The sequence below is a fragment of the Cavia porcellus genome, unplaced genomic scaffold (genome assembly GCF_034190915.1).
Source record: "Cavia porcellus strain 051 isolate PalLab524CR breed Dunkin Hartley unplaced genomic scaffold, mCavPor4.1 scaffold_17, whole genome shotgun sequence".
NCBI lineage: Eukaryota > Metazoa > Chordata > Mammalia > Rodentia > Caviidae > Cavia > Cavia porcellus.
In genome coordinates this window covers 30623443-30642311 of record NW_026947500.1, presented here as the reverse complement: position 1 = coordinate 30642311, position 18869 = coordinate 30623443, and the positions used below count along the sequence as shown (strand labels likewise).

At 48.9% G+C, this 18869-nt stretch overlaps 1 long non-coding RNA gene across 1 annotated transcript in view; it reads left to right on the top strand.

Moving 5' to 3' along the window:
* The window catches only part of LOC134471194 (uncharacterized), a 36636-nt gene that overhangs the window by 470 nt on the left and 17297 nt on the right, over positions 1-18869 (top strand). Inside the window, exons 2-3 of the long non-coding RNA XR_010040503.1 lie at positions 1340-1449; positions 9373-9493. This is a non-coding gene — a long non-coding RNA (uncharacterized LOC134471194). The remainder of the gene's footprint in view (positions 1-1339; positions 1450-9372; positions 9494-18869) is intronic.

The window sequence follows — 18869 nt, the reverse complement described above, 5'->3', positions numbered from 1 at the left end:
GCCAGGCTCCCTCGGCCACCCCAGGTTGTTTCAGCTTGGGGGTCCAGGAATGCCCACTGTCCAGACATTCCACTGCCCTGCCACAGGTACCCAGGCTGAGCATCTGGCCTGGTGCCTTCTAAACCAATCCCTGTGTAGCCTTTGTGCCCCAAATGAGGCCCTCAGGGACAGTGTCTAAGGTGTTTTCATGAAAAAATATGTCAGTAAGATCTCATTTGAAAGGCACAGGAGGCTAGGGGCTCACAAAGGGGTGTTGGGGACACTTCTGGGGATGATTTGTCTCCTATATACCCCATCTACAATGTCTATAGGAACCCCATGCCTTTGGCATCTTGTCCTCAGGACTCTGTGTAGAGCTGAGGGGGTGTGTGCAGTGGTTTTGGGGTCGTTGGTTTGGAAAGAGGGTCTGAGGATATCTTCTGGGGCCAAAAAGCCTGAACCAGCAGAAAATGCCGGCAGTGGGTGGGGAAGGGAGCCCTGGCCAAGGGACGGCTCGGTGGTGGGGGCTGTGGGGCCCGCCGGCCACAGAGGCAGAGCGGTCGGGTGGGCCAGAGCCTCAGGGTGATAAATGGCTTCCCTTGGAGCCAGGCGGCTTTGCCAGGGTCTCAGTCCTCTGAATTCAGTCTTGTTGACCCTGAGGCCCAGTGGGGGCCTTTGAACAGGGCTGCTTTGTGGGTGGACAGGGTGGTGATTTAGGGGGGTTATTGGGGTGGGGTTTGTACGTGCAGAGCTGGCACTGGGGGCAGGAGGGGTGTCCAGAAGGTCCTGCCAGCCTCAGGAAAGCTCAGCTTTGGGGAACCTTGGGCCCACAGCCCCAGGGGTCTGAACTCAGAGGGTTAAGACCCCTATGTTGATGTTCTGTTTAAGGAAAAAAAAAAAAAAAAAAAAAAGGCAGCTTGCCGTGCTCGGTTCTCAGTGCCCATGAAGTCCGCAGGGAGCGAGGCTTCCGGGGGGGCCATGAGGAGAAGCACAAGAAGAGTCTGTCCTAGACTCACTGAGGGCCCCACTGTGTCATGTAGGGACATGTCCCTTTCCCATTCTGGTGCTCAAAGCCTAGGGGATAGGACAGACGGGGGCTCCTTGGCCTCTTGTAGCTACTGCCCATCCCCAGTTCAGAGAATCTGTACCGTGAGGTTGTGAGCAGAAGGGCCCTCAGCCCCTACAACCTCATAGGTCCTCCCCCACTGGCATCTCTGAGGGGAGGGGAGGCTGGAGCCAGCTGCACTTTCCCCAGAGTATTTAGGATGAGGTGTCTCGATCCCTCTGGTGTTGGTGGGTGCCTGTCACCAGCACAAACTGCCCCCTACCCATGTCATGTCTTTATTCCCACGGTCCACAGCTACAACCCACAGTCCCTGGAGGCTCATCTCAAGGAGGACCATCTCCTGATCAACAGTGGGAGGCAGAATCTGAGTCTCATGGGCACCTGGGCACCTGGAATTATGGAAGGTAGGTGGCTGATAGCACATGCCAGCCCTGAAACCCCTTTTTGCCTGAGCCTACTGGTCAACTGCGGCTTCTTGGTTTGCATTCTTCCCCTATGCAGGGGCCCTGCAAACCAAGAGAAAGGAGGCTCATGGGTCCTGGGCAGCTGCTGGAGTTTGGGTAGGCTGGCCGCCTGCGTCTTTGGCTCCCGAGGACCCCTTGGCGCTGCAAGGCCGGGAAGGAAGCAGGCTGGGCCTGCCATGGAGCTTCTTGGACCTCACAGGGCCTGTGGCTCTCTCTAATTGCTCTTTCTAAGAAATCCCTCAAAATCTTTTGCAGGAAGGGAAGCCTGGGAGGAGAGGGCCAGGGGCCTCTTCCAGGTCGGCTGATGTATGATCAGCCTTCAGCAGCTTGCCACCAACCTCAGCAGCCTTGGGCCTTAGAAATGAGTTTCCAGAGACCCCAGACTCTGGTTCTAGGCACAGGGAACCCCAAATTCCACATTGGGTGAGGCACCCTCTCTCTCCTCCTGCCCCCATGGAGCCGCCCAGTCTGAGTGGGCCATATGGCTGGAGCAGCCCAACCTGGAATTAGGGAAAGAGGAAAAAGTGACTGGGCGGGCAGGAGGCCGAGCCACGATGCCCACACACACGTGTTTACCCACTAGGGCCTCACCAGCCTGTGAGGCTGGTGGAAACCATGAGTCGGTTTGAGCAGAGCCATCCCTCCTCCCAGCCTGGCTCAAACAGGGCTCCCTGGAGCACCCCCAGCACCTGAAGCTTGGGTGAGGCCACGCAGAGGGCAGGAGAATGGGCCCAGTGGCATAGGGTGAACAGGGCTGGGGCTGGACACTTCAGGTAGCCCCAGAAGGCTGTGAGGGAGCCTTGCCTATGTCCCGTCCCCAGTCTGCATCCCGTGCCCCTAACCTGGGACTCCCATTAGCCTGAGTGTGCAGAATGTAAGGGCTGCTTAAGGTTCTCTCTTCTCTCTGCTACTCAGAGGCCCCTTACCTCTCTGCTTACTGTCTCCTTTTTCCAACCTGCACTTTCCAGGACAGTTTAGCACCTTGGTCACCAGCTCCTTCAGCCCTCCTGCTGTGCCCACACAGGGCCCAGTGTCACCTTTGGAAGCTCTGCTGCTGGGGAGCAGTTTTCAAACTTCCTCAGTGTGAGGGGCTTGGCAAATACCTGTCCTCATTGGGCTGGTATACTGCAATCTTTTGTAAGATGCCCAGAGAAGGGGTAGTCTAGGGCCCTTATGGTCAAGACCCAGAGGGCAGATATGAAGGAGCACGGGGTACAAAGCAGCCTTAATGGCAACTTGGATGCTCTACAGGGACTCAGGTAAGTGGTACTCACTCACAGATGACCCATGCCTTGGAGTCACCTAGAGCATAGAGACCAGAACCCAGGGACAGCTGCAGGGAAGGAGGCTAGGACTCTGGGCCCAGGCCTGCTGAGGGCCACATAGTCCCCTGGGAAGCAAAAGGAGATGGGTGAGGCCACTTGTCCACCATGTCAACACAGATCTGACCTTATGCCAGAAGTCCAAGGGGGTGGGACAATCATGTGGGGCATTACTAGGCCAGAGGGCCTCAGAGTGTCCACAGCCCTATGTGCTGACCCCTGGGAGGCTGCACAGGGATGAAGAGAGGAAGGCAGCATCTTGATACCCTTAGGGATACTCAGGGTGTGGGTGGCTTCTCCTTCAGGACCTCACCAGCTTCCTGCTATGGCCCGACATTTAGCTCTATGCAAAGAGGTCACCTGGCCCAGCTCAGCTCCTGTCAAGTAGCCTGTGGCCTCCACATGGATGCCTTTCTCCTGTTGGGAAGGAGACAGGGATTCATGCTTCTCTCTGCTTCCTGTGGACACCAACCATGGGAGCATCAGCCATGTGTGTCCAAGCCCCCACTTGGATCCAGACTCCCTGCCCAGGATACCTGGGGTCTGGGGCCCTGTAGAGGCATCACATCCTGGACACCATGTGAAGCTACAGCATGCTTCTGCTTCCCACTGGATCAGCCCCAAGCCTGGTCCCTCTCATCCCTCCTACTACAGTGGACTGAGCCCAGGTGTCACCAGTCCAGGTCCCTCGGCAACTGCCTTCTCAGGGACAGGCATCTGACCCCAGCTATGGAGAGACCTTTGCAGACAGTCCTTGTCTCCTTCTTTGCTGGTCCTGTGCTCTATGGCAGCTGTCCCATATGCTGGGGGAGGGAGGACTCCGTAGGGCCAGAGGATGGGGGCGTCTATAGGAGTGGCAGTGGCACAGGCACACTTCCTGGGGCTACTGAGGTCTCTGGGAAGGAATGGCAAGGGCAGATGGACCTTCTACTGTGAATATGTTGAGAGGGGGCGGTTCAGATGGAACACGTACTTGAGCTGTGAGGCATCCAGATTCAAAAACCTGGCAGGGGCAGGACTTGGCATTGGTGAAGGCGAAGAAGGGGCATGCAGAACAATGAGGGTGATCACCCAGGAACACCTGCCTTGCTTGCAGCCCAGGGTAGAGATAGGGGTTCACCCCTTGCCACAGACGCACTGTCCTGCCAAAATGCGGGACATCAGGAAGAGAGAAGTGTCCAGAACTGTCTGTCAGGGAAAGTAGGTCTCCTGAAACAGAATTTTGTGTTGACTCAGCCATAACCAGGCCTAATCCGTGTGGCGCAAAGGCCAGGGCAGTAAGGTTGGGGTAAGTGGGATCCATTGGCCTCAGGAAACACTAGAGCTGGGCCCACTGGCCTTGAGCTGGGACAGGTGGTGTTTTGTATATGACAGTCATTTTGACTTGCAGCTACTTGGCCTGCCTTGGTAGGGATGAGAGGGTCTGGGGGACCCAGATCCCCAGGGAAGACAATGGCTTGGTAGGTGTTCCTTTTCCCTGGAACCCCCTATGACTTGTTGCCCCTCTTGACGGTGGCCTGATCTGCAAGTCCTGCTCTAATGAAGAGTCCTCAGACTTCTGCCACCAACTCCAGGAATACAGGCTACCTGGGCCTGTGACACATTCTTTGCCAGAGGCCAGGGCTGACATGTGACCTTTGCTACTAGGATTCCCTCTCACTTTGCAAGGGTCTGGTCTACTCTGCTGGCTTTCGGTTCTGCAAGCACAGGAGCCTGGGCAAGGACCCAGGTCTCCTTAGGGAAGAAGCCACCGGCCCACATAATCTCTACGTGCCAGTGATGAGTGGGCAGCATAGGGGTGACCACCTTGTGGAACCCTGAAGACTACATGAAGACCACTAAGGGCCCTAATTAATCAGCATGGCCTGGCTCTCCCTCGGCAGCCTTAGAGGGGTACCAGTCATGCTATGGAAAGGCTCCAGAGATTGCAGCCAGGCCAGTGCATCCCACATCTCTTAAGACCCTAGGACTCTCTCTGTGCATTGAGTGCACAGAGGCGATCTTATTCTGTGGGGCAGTCCTAGAGCTGAGTGCCCCTGGTCACCACTCAGCACTGAAGGTAGATGAGACTCACAGGCCCCCAGGCCTCCCTTCCTTCTTGCTGGAAGCTCCTGGAAGCCCTTTGCCTCTTGCCTCCACGCTGGCTGCTCATGGCACTGCCCCTTGCTAATTCTCTGCCTTCTGCCTGCATCTTTCTCCAAGACTGAGCATTTTTCACCCATTCTCTGTGGTAGGCACTACCAGACACCTGCCCCAGTCCTCATTCCAGCTGCAGGAAGATCATGGTCACTGCCTTTGCAGGGTCCCCGGACTCACTCATGTCCTGTGAGGCACTCCCAGCATCCTCTCCCAACTTCCCACCCCCACCCCACATGCCCTGAGTGCCCTCTCAGCCCTGCTCAGCCTGGGCCCTCTGTCCAGCTACAAGCTGCTCACAGCAGGGCAGGCAAACCTCAGCCTAACCCTGGATTCCAGGCGTGGGGCTGGCTGCCGGCTGCAGAGATAAATCGAGGAAGTCTCCCCTGGCCCTGGCCCTGGCCAGCCCCCTGCAGCGGGCAGGCAAGGGAAAGGAGAGACCCCAAAGGCCTGTTTGCTGTCCCAGCTGGGCTCGCCGCGCGCCCCTGCCTCTGCCCTGGCTCTGGCCCCATCAGATCTGAGGACGTAAGTCCATGGGGGCCCATCCGGTGCTCTGGCCTGGGGGTAGGGAAGGAGACAGAGCCACTCCTAAGCAATGAGGAGGTAGCTTCCAATCCCTAGCTTCTCAGGAGTCTCCAGGGTGTACCCATTCCTCCTCAGCCCAGCTGAACCCATAGTCATCTTCCGTAGAAGAGGCTTCAGGAAAAGAGCAATTTAGCTCTTTCTTCTTCCATAATGAGACCTTCAAGAAGGGAAGGCGCTTGGATAGAAAGCAGGAGTATACCTCTCAGGGTCCTGCCACCACCCATTGAGAGTTCCTGTGTTCCCAAGCTAATCTGCAGGGGAAGTTCATGGTATCAGGTCCCTGTAACTCTAACTTGCCCAGGATCCCTGTGTCCACACAATCCTGGTCCTTCTCCTGCCTCAGACTGCAGCGTGCTGTCTGATGAGGCTCTGGCTTTGGGCTTCTCAGAGTAACTGCTTGGCCTGTTGGTGTGCTGGGGACATCCCCTAAGCCTCAGCGCCTGGGGCCTGTGTCTTCCCTAGAGCACACAGCCCTGCAGCCAGGGAGGAGGCGTGGCCAGCAGGTGAGGACACCGGATGTCCCTGCTGTAGAGGACAGGAGAACAGAGGAGGCCTTGGGCCTACCATGCTGCAAGGAGCTGGGGACCCAGTAGGGTCCCTTTTTCTACAGCTTCTTGTCAGCCCCTTGAGGAGCCTTAGTGGTCAGTCTTCCAGGAGACCCTCCCTCCATGGGTCTGGCTTTAGGGGTTCACACACTGACAGTGTGGACAAAGGCTCAGTGTAGCACCTTGTGTTCCCAAAATCTTTAGCAAAGTTGAGAACAGCAGGGAGGGGCCATGGGAGCCCTGGGTTGCAGTTGGGAGTTCAGTGTGAAGCCAGACTCAGGGCTCCCTTTGGGCTGACTGGAATATGGGTGGGGCCAAAATCGGGGGGCCTTTGTCTGCAGGATAAGGACTCTTGTCAGTCAAGGAGAGGAAGCAGAGGTGGGGGCAGCAGCCCTCTTGCTAAGACCTACAGAGGCTGAACCAGACCTGGAATGATGCGCCCTTCTCTCAGGCTCCTGGAGGTCCTGAGGAGAAGGAAGAACCCAAATTTGGGGGCGTCACAGAGGGGGGCTGGGGTCACTTCCTGCCTGCACCCCCCAGAAGCCCCACCTCAGTGGCTAAAAGGATGTCATGTTAATCACTGACCTCACGGGGGCGCAGGAGACAACAACATATCGGCCCTGTGGCGAGGCGTTCAACTGGAGAGCCCGAGATTGAGCTAGCTATGTCTGTGAGGCGCCTCTGTCCGTTGGGCGCCCTGAAGCCTTCAGTCTCTCTTGCCTCTGACCACTTTTCACTCCCCTCCGGCTCTCTCCACCTCTCCAGGGCCAGGCTTTGGAGATGATGATCTTAGGCCACCCAAGACAAGAAGCACTGGTCAGTCTGTACATTTGGGGGGCAGCTGCTGGGTGGTGTGACGGGGGCACTGGAGAGTTACAGCAGTGACTCAGGGTCATAACCAGCAAAAGGGAACTGGGAGCCCTGGAAAAGCCTGAGAAGGAAGAGACCACTGCGCAGAAGCCTGGGAGAGGCTGGGACTGGACAGGCACTGTTGGTGTCCAGGGCCTCAGAGATAGCTGGAGGCCTGCTACAGGGGTGGGGGTGGTGCAGCTGGGAAGGGAGGGGGTGGTGGGTAAGACTCAGTGACAGAAGTGAGGAGCAAGTAGAGGGGGAAGATAGCCCAGGGAATCCAGGGATATGTAGGCGGTAGCTGGGGGAGGGGTTTGCACAGAAGCAGCATGGGGGTCATAGTGCACCCACTCAGGGACGGTTTAGAAGAGGCTGAGGGCGGCGGAACCCGGATAGCTAGGGAAGTCCTCTGGGGATTGTGGCAGAGACAAACTTCAACCCTCCCCTACCAGAGCCCGGAAGCCATGGAAGATCGCTGAGCAATGGCCCCCCAGCCAGGTGCTACATAGGAAAGTGGAAGCATCTACCTTTCTCCTTCAGTTCCCCAAAGGGGCCCCCAAGATCACAACCCAAGTCTGGCCCTGCTCAGGGGGACCAGCTCCCCCACCCACTACTGCTGGGGTGCTGACTTTTGTGCCTTTTGTGCCTTCCCATTGCAGGACACGCCCAGTCCCTCCCTCCCAAGGCTCTGGGCTGAGGCGATATTCCCAAGGGCCATGGAGTTTGCATAGCAGAGGCAGAGCAAGACCAGAGGCAAGGAGGGACTTAGAGGATCAGATAGAGGCAGCCTCCTTCGCATCCAGCTCCCAGACCTCCGGTTCTTTACGGGCCTACAGCAACAGCTTCCTGTCCTTCGCACAAGACCCAGTAGGCTCTAGTTTCTCAGCCTTTGTCACCTGAGGGGACAGAACAGTGGAGAGAAACTGAGATAGAGAGTGCCAGTGGCTATTGTTTCTGAATCCCTGGAGCCATCTCCAAGTCATGTTTCAGAAACAAAGAAGTGCTCTCTGCTCCTGGCATGTCCTCTTGGGCCTCAGTTTCTCCATGTGCTCTTAGGTCCTGGAGGTGTTGTTCATGACCTCGGCACTGCATGAAACCAAGACAGGACCTGCTGGTGGAAGGAGAAGTTCTACTCCTCTGGGGAGCACTGGGCTCCCCAACCTGGTGGTTTGATCTGAGAGGGGGCTGGCGTGAGTCTGGTTCTAAGGCAACCTAGAGCAGCCAGGAGGCCTGCAGAGTCTGAGTCTTTTCCTTTCTGCATCTTCTCTGAGCAGAACATGGCTGGGGCAGAGAACCCTGGGGGAGTTCGGTAAAGGGGAATGGTGTTGAGACAAGGCAAGGGCTGGGTGTCCTAGATTCGGGGACAGGAGGGGCTCGATGGATGGACATAAGAGAGTGTACTTGGCGGGCTTCCCTGCTGGCCACGAGGCCTGGAGACTGGGAGGTGAGCCTTTTTGTGATCAAAAGCTGTCTTATCAAATTTGCTTTTTCTCTAACCTTTGCTTCCAAGCTTGTGCAATGTCCCTCCCTGTGGCCTTCACCTTCATCTGGGGGCCATGGCTCACAGCAGCCCCCTGGGACATGCTGCCTCAGGCAGCTGGAGGGACAGCTTGAGCCCTTCACTGGGGCTGCTGTGGGGAAGAGGCCAGTGCTGTCACCTGCTTGTGTCAGTCAGCCCAGCCTGCTGCCCCAGGGCCCGGTGGGCAGCAGTGGGTGGGGGTTCTGTGGGTCTTAGTTTGCTAGATCAGGGCTGGGACTGAGCCAGAATGGTGGCTGGGGCAAGGCTGAGGTGGGGAGATGGCCCAGGTCGGGTTCAGGTGGAGAAGCCAAGTTCTGTGGGTATTTGGGGCCTATGAAGGGGGCCTATGAGGGTCTTCCTTTGTTTGCTAACCTGAGTCACTTGAAATTCTTCTTAAATAAGTACATCTTCATTCTCCTCCAACAGAATTTGACTTATGGAAAATACCCAGAAGGCAGAGGCCCAAGGTGAAAAAAAGGCCAGGAGGAACAGAGGCCCAGGTGGGGGAGGGATGGGAGCAAAGATGGCTGTGGCCAGGAGCAGGGCCAGAAGGCTCTTACGCCCATTCTTCAAGGGTGACAGGCTGTGGATAAGCAAGGCCTGAGGCCCCCTGTCCTGGAAGAACCACCTGGTAGACCACTCCAAGGCAGTATGTTGTTCCTGAGGGCTCCTGCTATGGGGCAGGGCCATCCAGAAGTCCCTTGATGCCCCTGTGTTTCTTTCAGAGGCTTCTAGAAAGAGGGAAGGGTTCTGAGCTGTTCATCTGGGCCTTAGGGACCCTGACATCCCAGCTCCCAGATATGCACAGCCCTTCTGCTGGGAGCCCCCATGAGCTGCCCAACACCCCCGAGACACAGCTAATTCTTGGTGAAAAGATGGGGAAACTAAGGCCTTCTTTTGCTCGTAGCCCACAGATGCATGTGCGTTCAAGGGAGAATGAGTGACTCACATTGGGTGCTCAACATCAGCCCACCCAGACATGCTCAGAGATACAAGCAAGGAACACAGTATGGAGCCCAATGCCAGGGGTAAGTAAATCCCACAGCATGACATGGCAAAGGCCCCATAATTACCTGTGAGCCCTGCTTGCACTGCAAGTGTCCCTAGAGCACCTGCAGAATCTATGCCCCAGAGGAAGGCCTAGCCCATTACAGAAGTCCTCAGGAATGAAGGTGGAGCTGCTCTGCCAGGTCCTCACCATGGGAGCAGGAGACCCCTCTCTACTCTGCATCCTCCACCCTCCACCCTCCTCTCTCCACGCTCCATCTGCTGCCTTCCACCCCACCCTTCACCATCCATTTTCTATGCTCCCATCTCCACTCGTCACCCTCCTCTTCTACCTCCATCCTCCATTCCCTGCTCTCCATGCTTCACTCTTCACTCTCTGCTTCCACCCTGAGTCATTTTTGTTCTCCACTCTGTGTTCTTCATTCACCACACCCCGTTGTTGGTTCTCTGCCCTCCATTCTCCTCATTTCGTTCTTCTCTCCATTCCCCACCTTCTAAGTCTTTCTTTTCCATAGTCTATTTACCATGCTCTGTAACCTATGCGGTATGGCCTGCGCTAATACACTACTATCCACTCTCAACTTTCAATACGCTCCAATCCCTTATCCAGGCGCCATTTTGTGTACACTTCCTCCTTCTCCATAGCCCGCTGTCTTTGTTCTTCACACACCATTCTCTGTCCTTCACACTCCGTCCTCCACTCTTGATTCTCCATTTTCCTTATGTCCATTTTACATTCTTCATACTTCAGTCTTTGTTCCCGATACTTCCTCTTTACAAAGTACTTTCCATTCTCCATGTCTGTGTACCTCTCCATTTTACACCCCAATCACAACACTCTATACTTTATTCACCGTGTTTTACCCTCCTTTCTCCCTTCTATTTTCCCAAATGCTGTTCTCCATATTTCATTCTGCATAATCCACTTTATATATCTTATTCTTCACCTTCCTTGTGCCGTTCTCATTGTACCATTCACCACGTGGTGTTCTCCCGCTGAGCATCATAATCCATTCCTCGTGCTCCACGTTCACCTCTAATCACAGGCTCGATACTCCACAGTCTTTTGCCCACTTTTTATTCTGCCTTCTCTCCATTCATCTTGTTCCATATATGTTCTCTATTTTCCACACTTATACTCCATTTTCTTTTTTTTTTATTTTGTCTTTTTCGTTTTTATCGGTACCAGGGGTCGAACTCACGAGTGCCTGCTTGCAACGCAGGCGCTTATGCCGCTAAGCTAAATCCCCAGCCCTCATACTCCATTTTCTATTCTATATATTTTAGTCTCTGTTCTCCAAATGCCATACCTCACTACTTCAGTACCAGTACACCAGTGCACTTTATTCTCTATCCTAATTTCTCCATACTACAGTCTCCACGTGCATTTCCCATGTTCCATAAGCCTTTGTCCTAACTTCATAATACCTTCCATACACGACTCACCACTCTCCATCTCTGTTCCTGATACTTTCTGTTCTCCGTATTCCAAGGTCCACATTCTGTATTCCCTTCTTCATTCGTGTTCTGTGTTCATACCTCCACACTGTACATGGTATTTCATACATCATTCTTTATTATTTTCTGTGCTCCATTTTCATCTGCATTTGCCATTCTTAAGTCCTTACTTCATCGCTAGACTGTGTTTCATTCTCCATACTACAGAAACCATGCTCCAGCCTCACATTCCATTATCCCTTTGACACACTGCATTCTCCATTCACTCTGCATTCTCCCCTCTCCACATCGCATTAGCAATACTCAATTCCCCATCTTCTGTGCTCTATTGTGCACACCATAGTCCATTTTCAATTTCCATACTGCATTCCCCATTTTACATTCCGCTGCGCTAGCCATTCTAAGACTCCATCCATCATATCAGCCTCTTTCTCTGTTCTCCAATCCATTTTTCATTCTTTAGGCTTTTTGTTAATTTTTCACACAACATGGTCCATTCTCCATACTCCGTATTTCATTTTCCATACTCCGGGGATCACACTTCATTTTCACTCTCTTTTGAGTCTTATACAGTCCATTCCTTATTCCTCTTTCTTCATACTCTATGCTCCATTTCTGTAACCTATTCACCATTCCCCACCACTCGATACTTCGCTATCTGTACATCATTTCCTAATGTTGTATCTGGCAGCAAGGGGGAAGTCTCTCTGAGTGATCCTCCACCTCTCTTCGGGTCCTTGCTGTCACTCCAGTGAAGAATACACGGGTGGGACTCAGCAGAAAATAGAGCTAAGACTGTTACAGTGGGAGGTAAAAGTTTATTTCAAGTGTGGTAAATGTAGAGAAACTATCTTAGCAGCAGAATAATGCTACAAATTAGAGGCACCCTGCTCAGGATACGCAGTGAGTGTGAGTCGTGCCTCATACCTACAGAGATAAGCTGGTTTCTGAAATTAACTGTTGCACTGGTTGCTGGTCTAGGCCAACCTTAGCCTTTGTTTCTGGGAAGAGGGCAAGGCTGGCATACGTAACCGTGAGCATCACTTTTATAAGATACAGAAGGGCACATTTTCTCAAGGACATGGGACGCGATACGCACATATTGGTCTTACAGTTGTCAACCACAGATCAGCTTGTGATGACTTTACATTGTTAATCATCGGGTTTCACACTGTGTTTTTCCTGCATACCTCTGCCCCTAACTACGTGCACATGTTTTTGTGCACAGTCTGCACTCCGTTCTTTATGCTTCTGTATCCACACACTGCATTTCTCAGGGCTCTGTTCTGCGGCTCCTCATTCCTTTCTCCCTTAGGCACTCTCCCATTCCTCCTACTCTGTGCTCCGTCCTCCACATCCCCTTGCCCACTCTCCTTCCTTCACCACGCTCCATTTTCTACTGTCTGTGCTCCACATTCCGTCACATGTTCTCCATATTCCATTCTCCGTGTTGTATTCACCCCATTTTATTTTGGTTCTCACATTCCACACTGCATTCTCCATGCTCTACACGTCATACTATATTCCCCAAGCAACAATCTCCATGTTCGAGTCTCAGTTTTCCACATTTCATTCTTACATATTCAGTCTGCCATTCCCCATGCTCTATTGTCTATATTCCACTTCTCTATTCTTTAATTCTATATTGCAGACCTAAATACTGCACTCTCCATACCCTGTCTCCATATGCCATCCTCCATCACCCTGTTTCCGCATTTCTTTCTCCGTTTTCTTTTCTTCATTCTTAATGATCCATACACCGTACTCCAACCCCCATATTTCACTCTTGATTCTCCATTTTACATACACTATTTTTAAAAGTTCCATCACCTACTCCTCATTCTCCATTTGCCATACTCCATACTCTATTCTCCATATTTAATGTTCCATTCTCCATTTTTATTCTTCATTCTTTGAACTCCATTAACCACATACTGCATTCCCATTCTCTGCATTCTGTTCTACAATTTACACAGCCATTCTCATTCTCCATACTCCGCTGGAAATGCAAATCTCCAAATCCTCGGGGCCATACTCTACACTGCATTCTTCATTCTCCATACCCCACACTTCATTGTCCATATTCTAGCTCTGTTTTTACCCTCCGTGCTCCATTGCTCATCTCCATCCTGCATGCCATTCCTCGTGTTTCTTCCTCCATTCTTTATGTTCTATCCTCTGCACTCCATGCTCTACACTTCTTTCTTTATAGTCCATATTCTGTTCTCATACTCTGTCTCCTTTCTCTGTTTTCCATACAGTATTCTCCGTTCTCCACATACCACTCCCCATTTCCACAATTTATATATGCCATTGTCTGCACATCCTCTTACTCACATTCCGTACTCCATTCATTATACTGCATATTGCATTATCCGTGTTTTATATTATATTCTTCATTCACCCTGCAACATAATCTGTCTCCACACTCTGTTCACCTTTCCCAAGATTCTGTACTCCATTCTCTGTTTTTCATGCTCCAGTGTCATACTCCAACTTCATTCACCATCATCCATAGTCATTACTCCATGATCCACGTAGAACATTGACTACCCTGGTCTCCATAGTCTATGCCCTACCCTCTGTTTTCATTTCTTTGGGCTTTTTTTTTTTTTTTTTTTTTTTGAGACAGAGTCTTGCTGTATGCTTCAGGTTGGCCTTGAACTCATTGTGTAGCCCAGGGTGGTCTCCGACTGGCAGTAACCTTCTGCCTCAACCTCCTGGTGCTGAGGTTACAGATGTGACTTGATTGCCATTTACACATTTCCCCCTTTGAAACAGTTTAAGCTGGCCTTGAACTCACTATGTAGCCCAGAATGATTCTGAACTCACAGCAACTTTCCTGCTTCACCCTTCTGGGTGGTGGGATTACAGGTGTGTGCCACCACGCCCAGGGCTATTTCCGCTTCTTAGGCCATTCTCTATAACCCACTCTTATACACCGCTTTTCATACACCATGCACTGTTTTCCACACTCCACGTCACTGTCTATACCGATAATCTACTGTCTATGTATAACCTACTGTCCAATCTCTATTGGCCCTGACACATTTTTCATACTCCATGGTCCATTGTTTATATTCTATCTTCGATTCCATATTCTCTGTTTTCCGGTTCCACAACCATAGAACTATCCATTCCCCACTGCATCCTTCACCCTCCACACCCCGTTTCCATATTCTATGCTCCATTCCCCACTCTACCCATTTCGGACTGTTTTCTCTGTATCACTTCCTCAGACCCTGCACTTTATACACATACTGTTTTCTTTGCACCCCACCCTCCGTTCTCTGGTACCCAGTGTTTATCCTCAATCATTGTTCTCCACCCATAATCCATACCCTGCACTTTACTGTCTGTATTACACACGACCCTCCACTCTCCACGCTTCGTATTAATTCTCCACTCTTTACTCTCTGTGGTTCTGATCCATCCTCTATACTCCATCCTGTATCCACTCCATTGCCTCCATTCCATATGCTCCACCTGCCGTGATCCATTATTTATTACTTCATTCTCCTTACCACATTTACCACATTCTATATCTCATACATCACTATCCATCCTACACACTCCATCCTCTATACTCGCCATACTCCCATTCCACGCGTACATGAACATTTTCATACCACGGCACCATTTTCTGTACTACACGCTCCAATCCCTGCCCCATAAATACTTTTCCATGTCATACACTGTACTATCCACTCCATGCCCCATTCTTCATTTATTATTTTCTATTTGCTTTACTGTTTATCAAACCCCATTCTGTATTCTCCACACTTTATATACTTGGTGCTCTGTTCTCTCCTCATTCTAGCCTTTAAATGCCTTACTCTGTAGCCCACACTCCATATTCTGTATTCCATTATGCATTTACCCTTCTCAATACTACATTCTGCATTTGCCATGTTTGTAAAATGTTTTCTACGTGCCATTCTCCTTTCTCTGTGCACCACTCTTTGTGACCCATTCCCAATATTCCTTCCCCGTAATTCATTGTCTACATTCTATATTCCACTTGCATACTCCATACCTCACATACCATACTATATATTAAAATACATCATTCGCCACAGTCTGTGCTTTGTTTTCCATATCCAGTCTCCATTTTCCACTCTCCTTACACAAATCTCACTCCATTCTGCACCCTTCATAATCTACACAGGGATCTATGCTCCACACCACATACCCCACACTTCTTGTGTTATTTCTAACTCCATACTCACGCCTGCACTCTTGATCCTTTCTCCATACGCAGTACTCCCTCATCTGCTGTCTGTACTCCATTTTCCACATGTCATTTTCTACCTTTTATATGTCCTTGTCCATAACCTACAGAGCATTCTCCACACTACATTCCAGTCTCTCTTCTGAACATTTTATTCTCCTTATTTTGTATGCTGTGTCCATACTCCATTCTGTGTCACACTCCACTCTTCATATTCTACAGTCCGTTCTTTAGTCACCCTTCTCCAGTCTCTGTTTTCCATATCCCAGTGTATGTAAGCATGTTAATAAACATATCTCACACTATTATGAGTCCATATTCCTTATACTCCATATTACCTGTCTCCATTTTCTCTACTCCATGCAGCATTCTCCACACTCCAGTCACACAGCTACGCTCCATTCTCAATATCCCAGACTCTACTCCATTCTCTTTTCCTTCACATTGCTGAGAGTGGTACCCGGAATCTTGCATGTGCCAAACACTCTACTCCTGATCTGTTCCTGCAGTTTCTACAATCTGTTTTTTTGTTCTTGGCACTCTCTTGTTTCATCTTCCACACACCACTGTGTATTCTCCATATTTGATACTCACTGTGTCATTCTCCATATTCAGTAGTCCTTACACTATTCTCCATGCTTCTTTCTCTTTTGTCCATTTTCCATTCTCCGTGCTCTACTATGCATATTTTGTACGTCATTCTCTGTACTCTGCGCATTACATTCCTTTTCCCTTCAACATCCTTTCCCTGTACTCTGTATCCCACTTCTGTAAACTACACTCCACTCTCCATTTTCCGTGTCCATTCTAGGTGTCACATAGTCAGTTCTCTGGACCATATTAATTTCCTACTGTCCGTCCTCTATTTTTATTTCCCATTCTCCTCACTCTTTTCAATACAATTCATTTCCCATTGTCTCTACTACATACCCTATAATGTATTTTCTGTATTCCATTCTTCATTCTCTTTTCTCCTTATGCAGTGCTGTACACATTGTTCTCCGCTCTATTCTCTGTCGTCTATCCCTATTGTTCATTAATTCTGCATTCATGCTCTATGCTCTATACTACTATCGCTATCCTCCGTACTCTGTCATTCACATTCTGTACCCAATTCTCCATATTGCATCCCCTTTCTCTGCTCTCCATCCCCCAAGTCCATGCTCTCTAGTCACCTCCAGTATTTGTACTCTGTTATTTTTGCACTGTACTTCTTATGTCATTCTCATCTGTCTATCCTCATAGTCTCATCTCCAAGTTTGCTTTTCTATTATCCATACTCTTTTCTCCATTCTTTACTTCCACACTTCATACTTGAATCTCTATATTCTATTGTGCATCCTCCCTGCTCCATTTTGCACACTCATATTTTATGTTTTCCTCCATTGTCATTCTCTGTATTGCAATTTCCACCCTCCAAGTCCTGTGCCCCACACTGTCTTGTCCCTTCTCACATCCTCCTTTCTCGTCTTACTTTCTAAAACAGTTGTATTTGTGCATATTTGCAGCACATAATGATTACATTCATTTTGGGAAGTTGGTTCATATGCACACATTTGAATTCTTTTTACCTCCCTTCTGCTCTTCTTCCCTCTCCTCCATCCTCCTCCTTTCTCCATAGTACATACTGCGTGTGGCATACATTGTCCATCCCGTTCTTTATTTGCCATAAGCCATTTCCATCCTCCACATGTTGTTCTGTTTTATCATCTCTGTATTCCGTTCTCCGCTATTATTTCTCCATACTCAGCCCCTTGCTTCATAATCCATACTTCATCTTACACAATGTTCTCCATATTCTATTTTTTTATCTTAAAGATGCTAAAACAAAACATAACACAACAGAACAAAGCAGATCAGTAGAAAACAATGGAAGTGACACAAAATTTCAAAGCTAAACAATAGGAGATCAACAGTGGCTACCATAATGTCTCTTGTTTTCTTCTGAACAGTTGTTTGTATCTTCACATACAAGGAATTCATACAAAGCAAAATAGTATAAAACTGATCAAAACAGAATTAATGAAAGCATTACAGGCCTTCAAAACCAGACAATAGGAAAATCAACAATGGTTGCCATAATGTCTTTTGTTCTCTTCAAAAGAGCTGTCCATACCTTCCTGTATGTTGAAATTAAATAATACAAAACAGACTAAAATCACTCTGAACAAAAAATAAAAGCATTATTGGATTTTACAGCATGACAACAGGAAACCAGCAATGGCTACCATAATGTCTCTTCTTCTTCAAAGTAGCTGTTCATTTCATCATGAATAATACAATCAATTCTCATAAACTGTTTAGGAGAAGGTCTAGGCATGTATAAGCCTCTACATGTATACCTATCCTTTTGCATTAGAGGAAAAAACAAAAAAAATTACTAGAAAAAACAAGAAACAAAAGAGACAAATAAATAGCAAAGCAAAGAGCCCCCAAACAATGACGAGATAGGCCTTCAAAACAAGGTGGTAGGAACGTAACTAAGGTTGTTATTTCACATAGTGATCTTCAAAAGAGTTCCTCAGATAACCAGACACAAACATTCAAAATTGATCCAATCCTATAAGTGTTATGTTTTTTTCCAAGAACTAATAGAATTCGTAGCAAACCATCTTAGCTATCTTAAGTGTGTTTATACAAATTTAGATATTTTTTCTTTTCCTTTCCTTTTTCCCCTCTCTTTTCCCCTGAGTTATTATATTTTTTCCCCTTTTTCTCACCCTTTCACAGTATTTATTGAGAATTTTGTGTCTTGTGTACTCTTACCATTTCTTACATTAGGGAGACAATACTGTATTTACACATGTGAGTTTGATTTATTTCACTTACAAGTATGGTCTCAAGTTGCATCCATTTACCTATAAAAGTCTCAGTGTGATCATTCTTTATAGTTGAGTAGTTCTCCATTGTATAAAAGTACCCATCTTTTTTATCCATTCCTCAGTTGATGGGCATTTAGGTTGTTTCCAAGATCTGGCTATTACAAATTGTGGTGCTGTAAACATGGGTGCACATATATCACTGTGCTATGATGTTTTTAATTCTTCTGGGAATATGCCCAGAAGTGGAATAGCTGGGTCAAATGGGACTTTCAATCCCAGCTTTGTGAGTAACCTCCAGATTGATTTCCACAGTGGTTGCACCAAAATGCAGCAAATCATCAAAAAGATTATATACCACGACCAAGTGGGATTCATTCCTGGAATGCAGGGATGGTTCAACATACGCAAATCAATAAATGTAATCCATCATATCAGCAGAGCCAAAGATACAAATTACACTATCATTTCTATAGATGCAGACAAAGCTTTTGATAAGGTCCAACACTCATTTATGATAAGAACCCTACAGAAAATGGGAATAGATGGTCTTTACCTCAATCTAATAAAAGCCATCTATGACCAACCAACAGCCAGCATCATACTAAATGGTCAAAAGTTAAAAGCTTTTACTCTAAAATCTGGAACAAGACAAGGATGTCCATTATCACCTCTCCATATTCTATTATTCATTTACCAAGCTCCTTTTGCCATACTCCACAATCTGTACTCCTTTATTCATACTTGACTCCTCATTCCATAGTCTACAGTTAGACACATTGTACTTCATTCTTGATAGTCTATAATCTGTTTGCTATTATCTTTTGACATTCTTTATATGTAACTATATTTTTAATTCTCTGCTCTTCACACTCCACACGTTTTTGT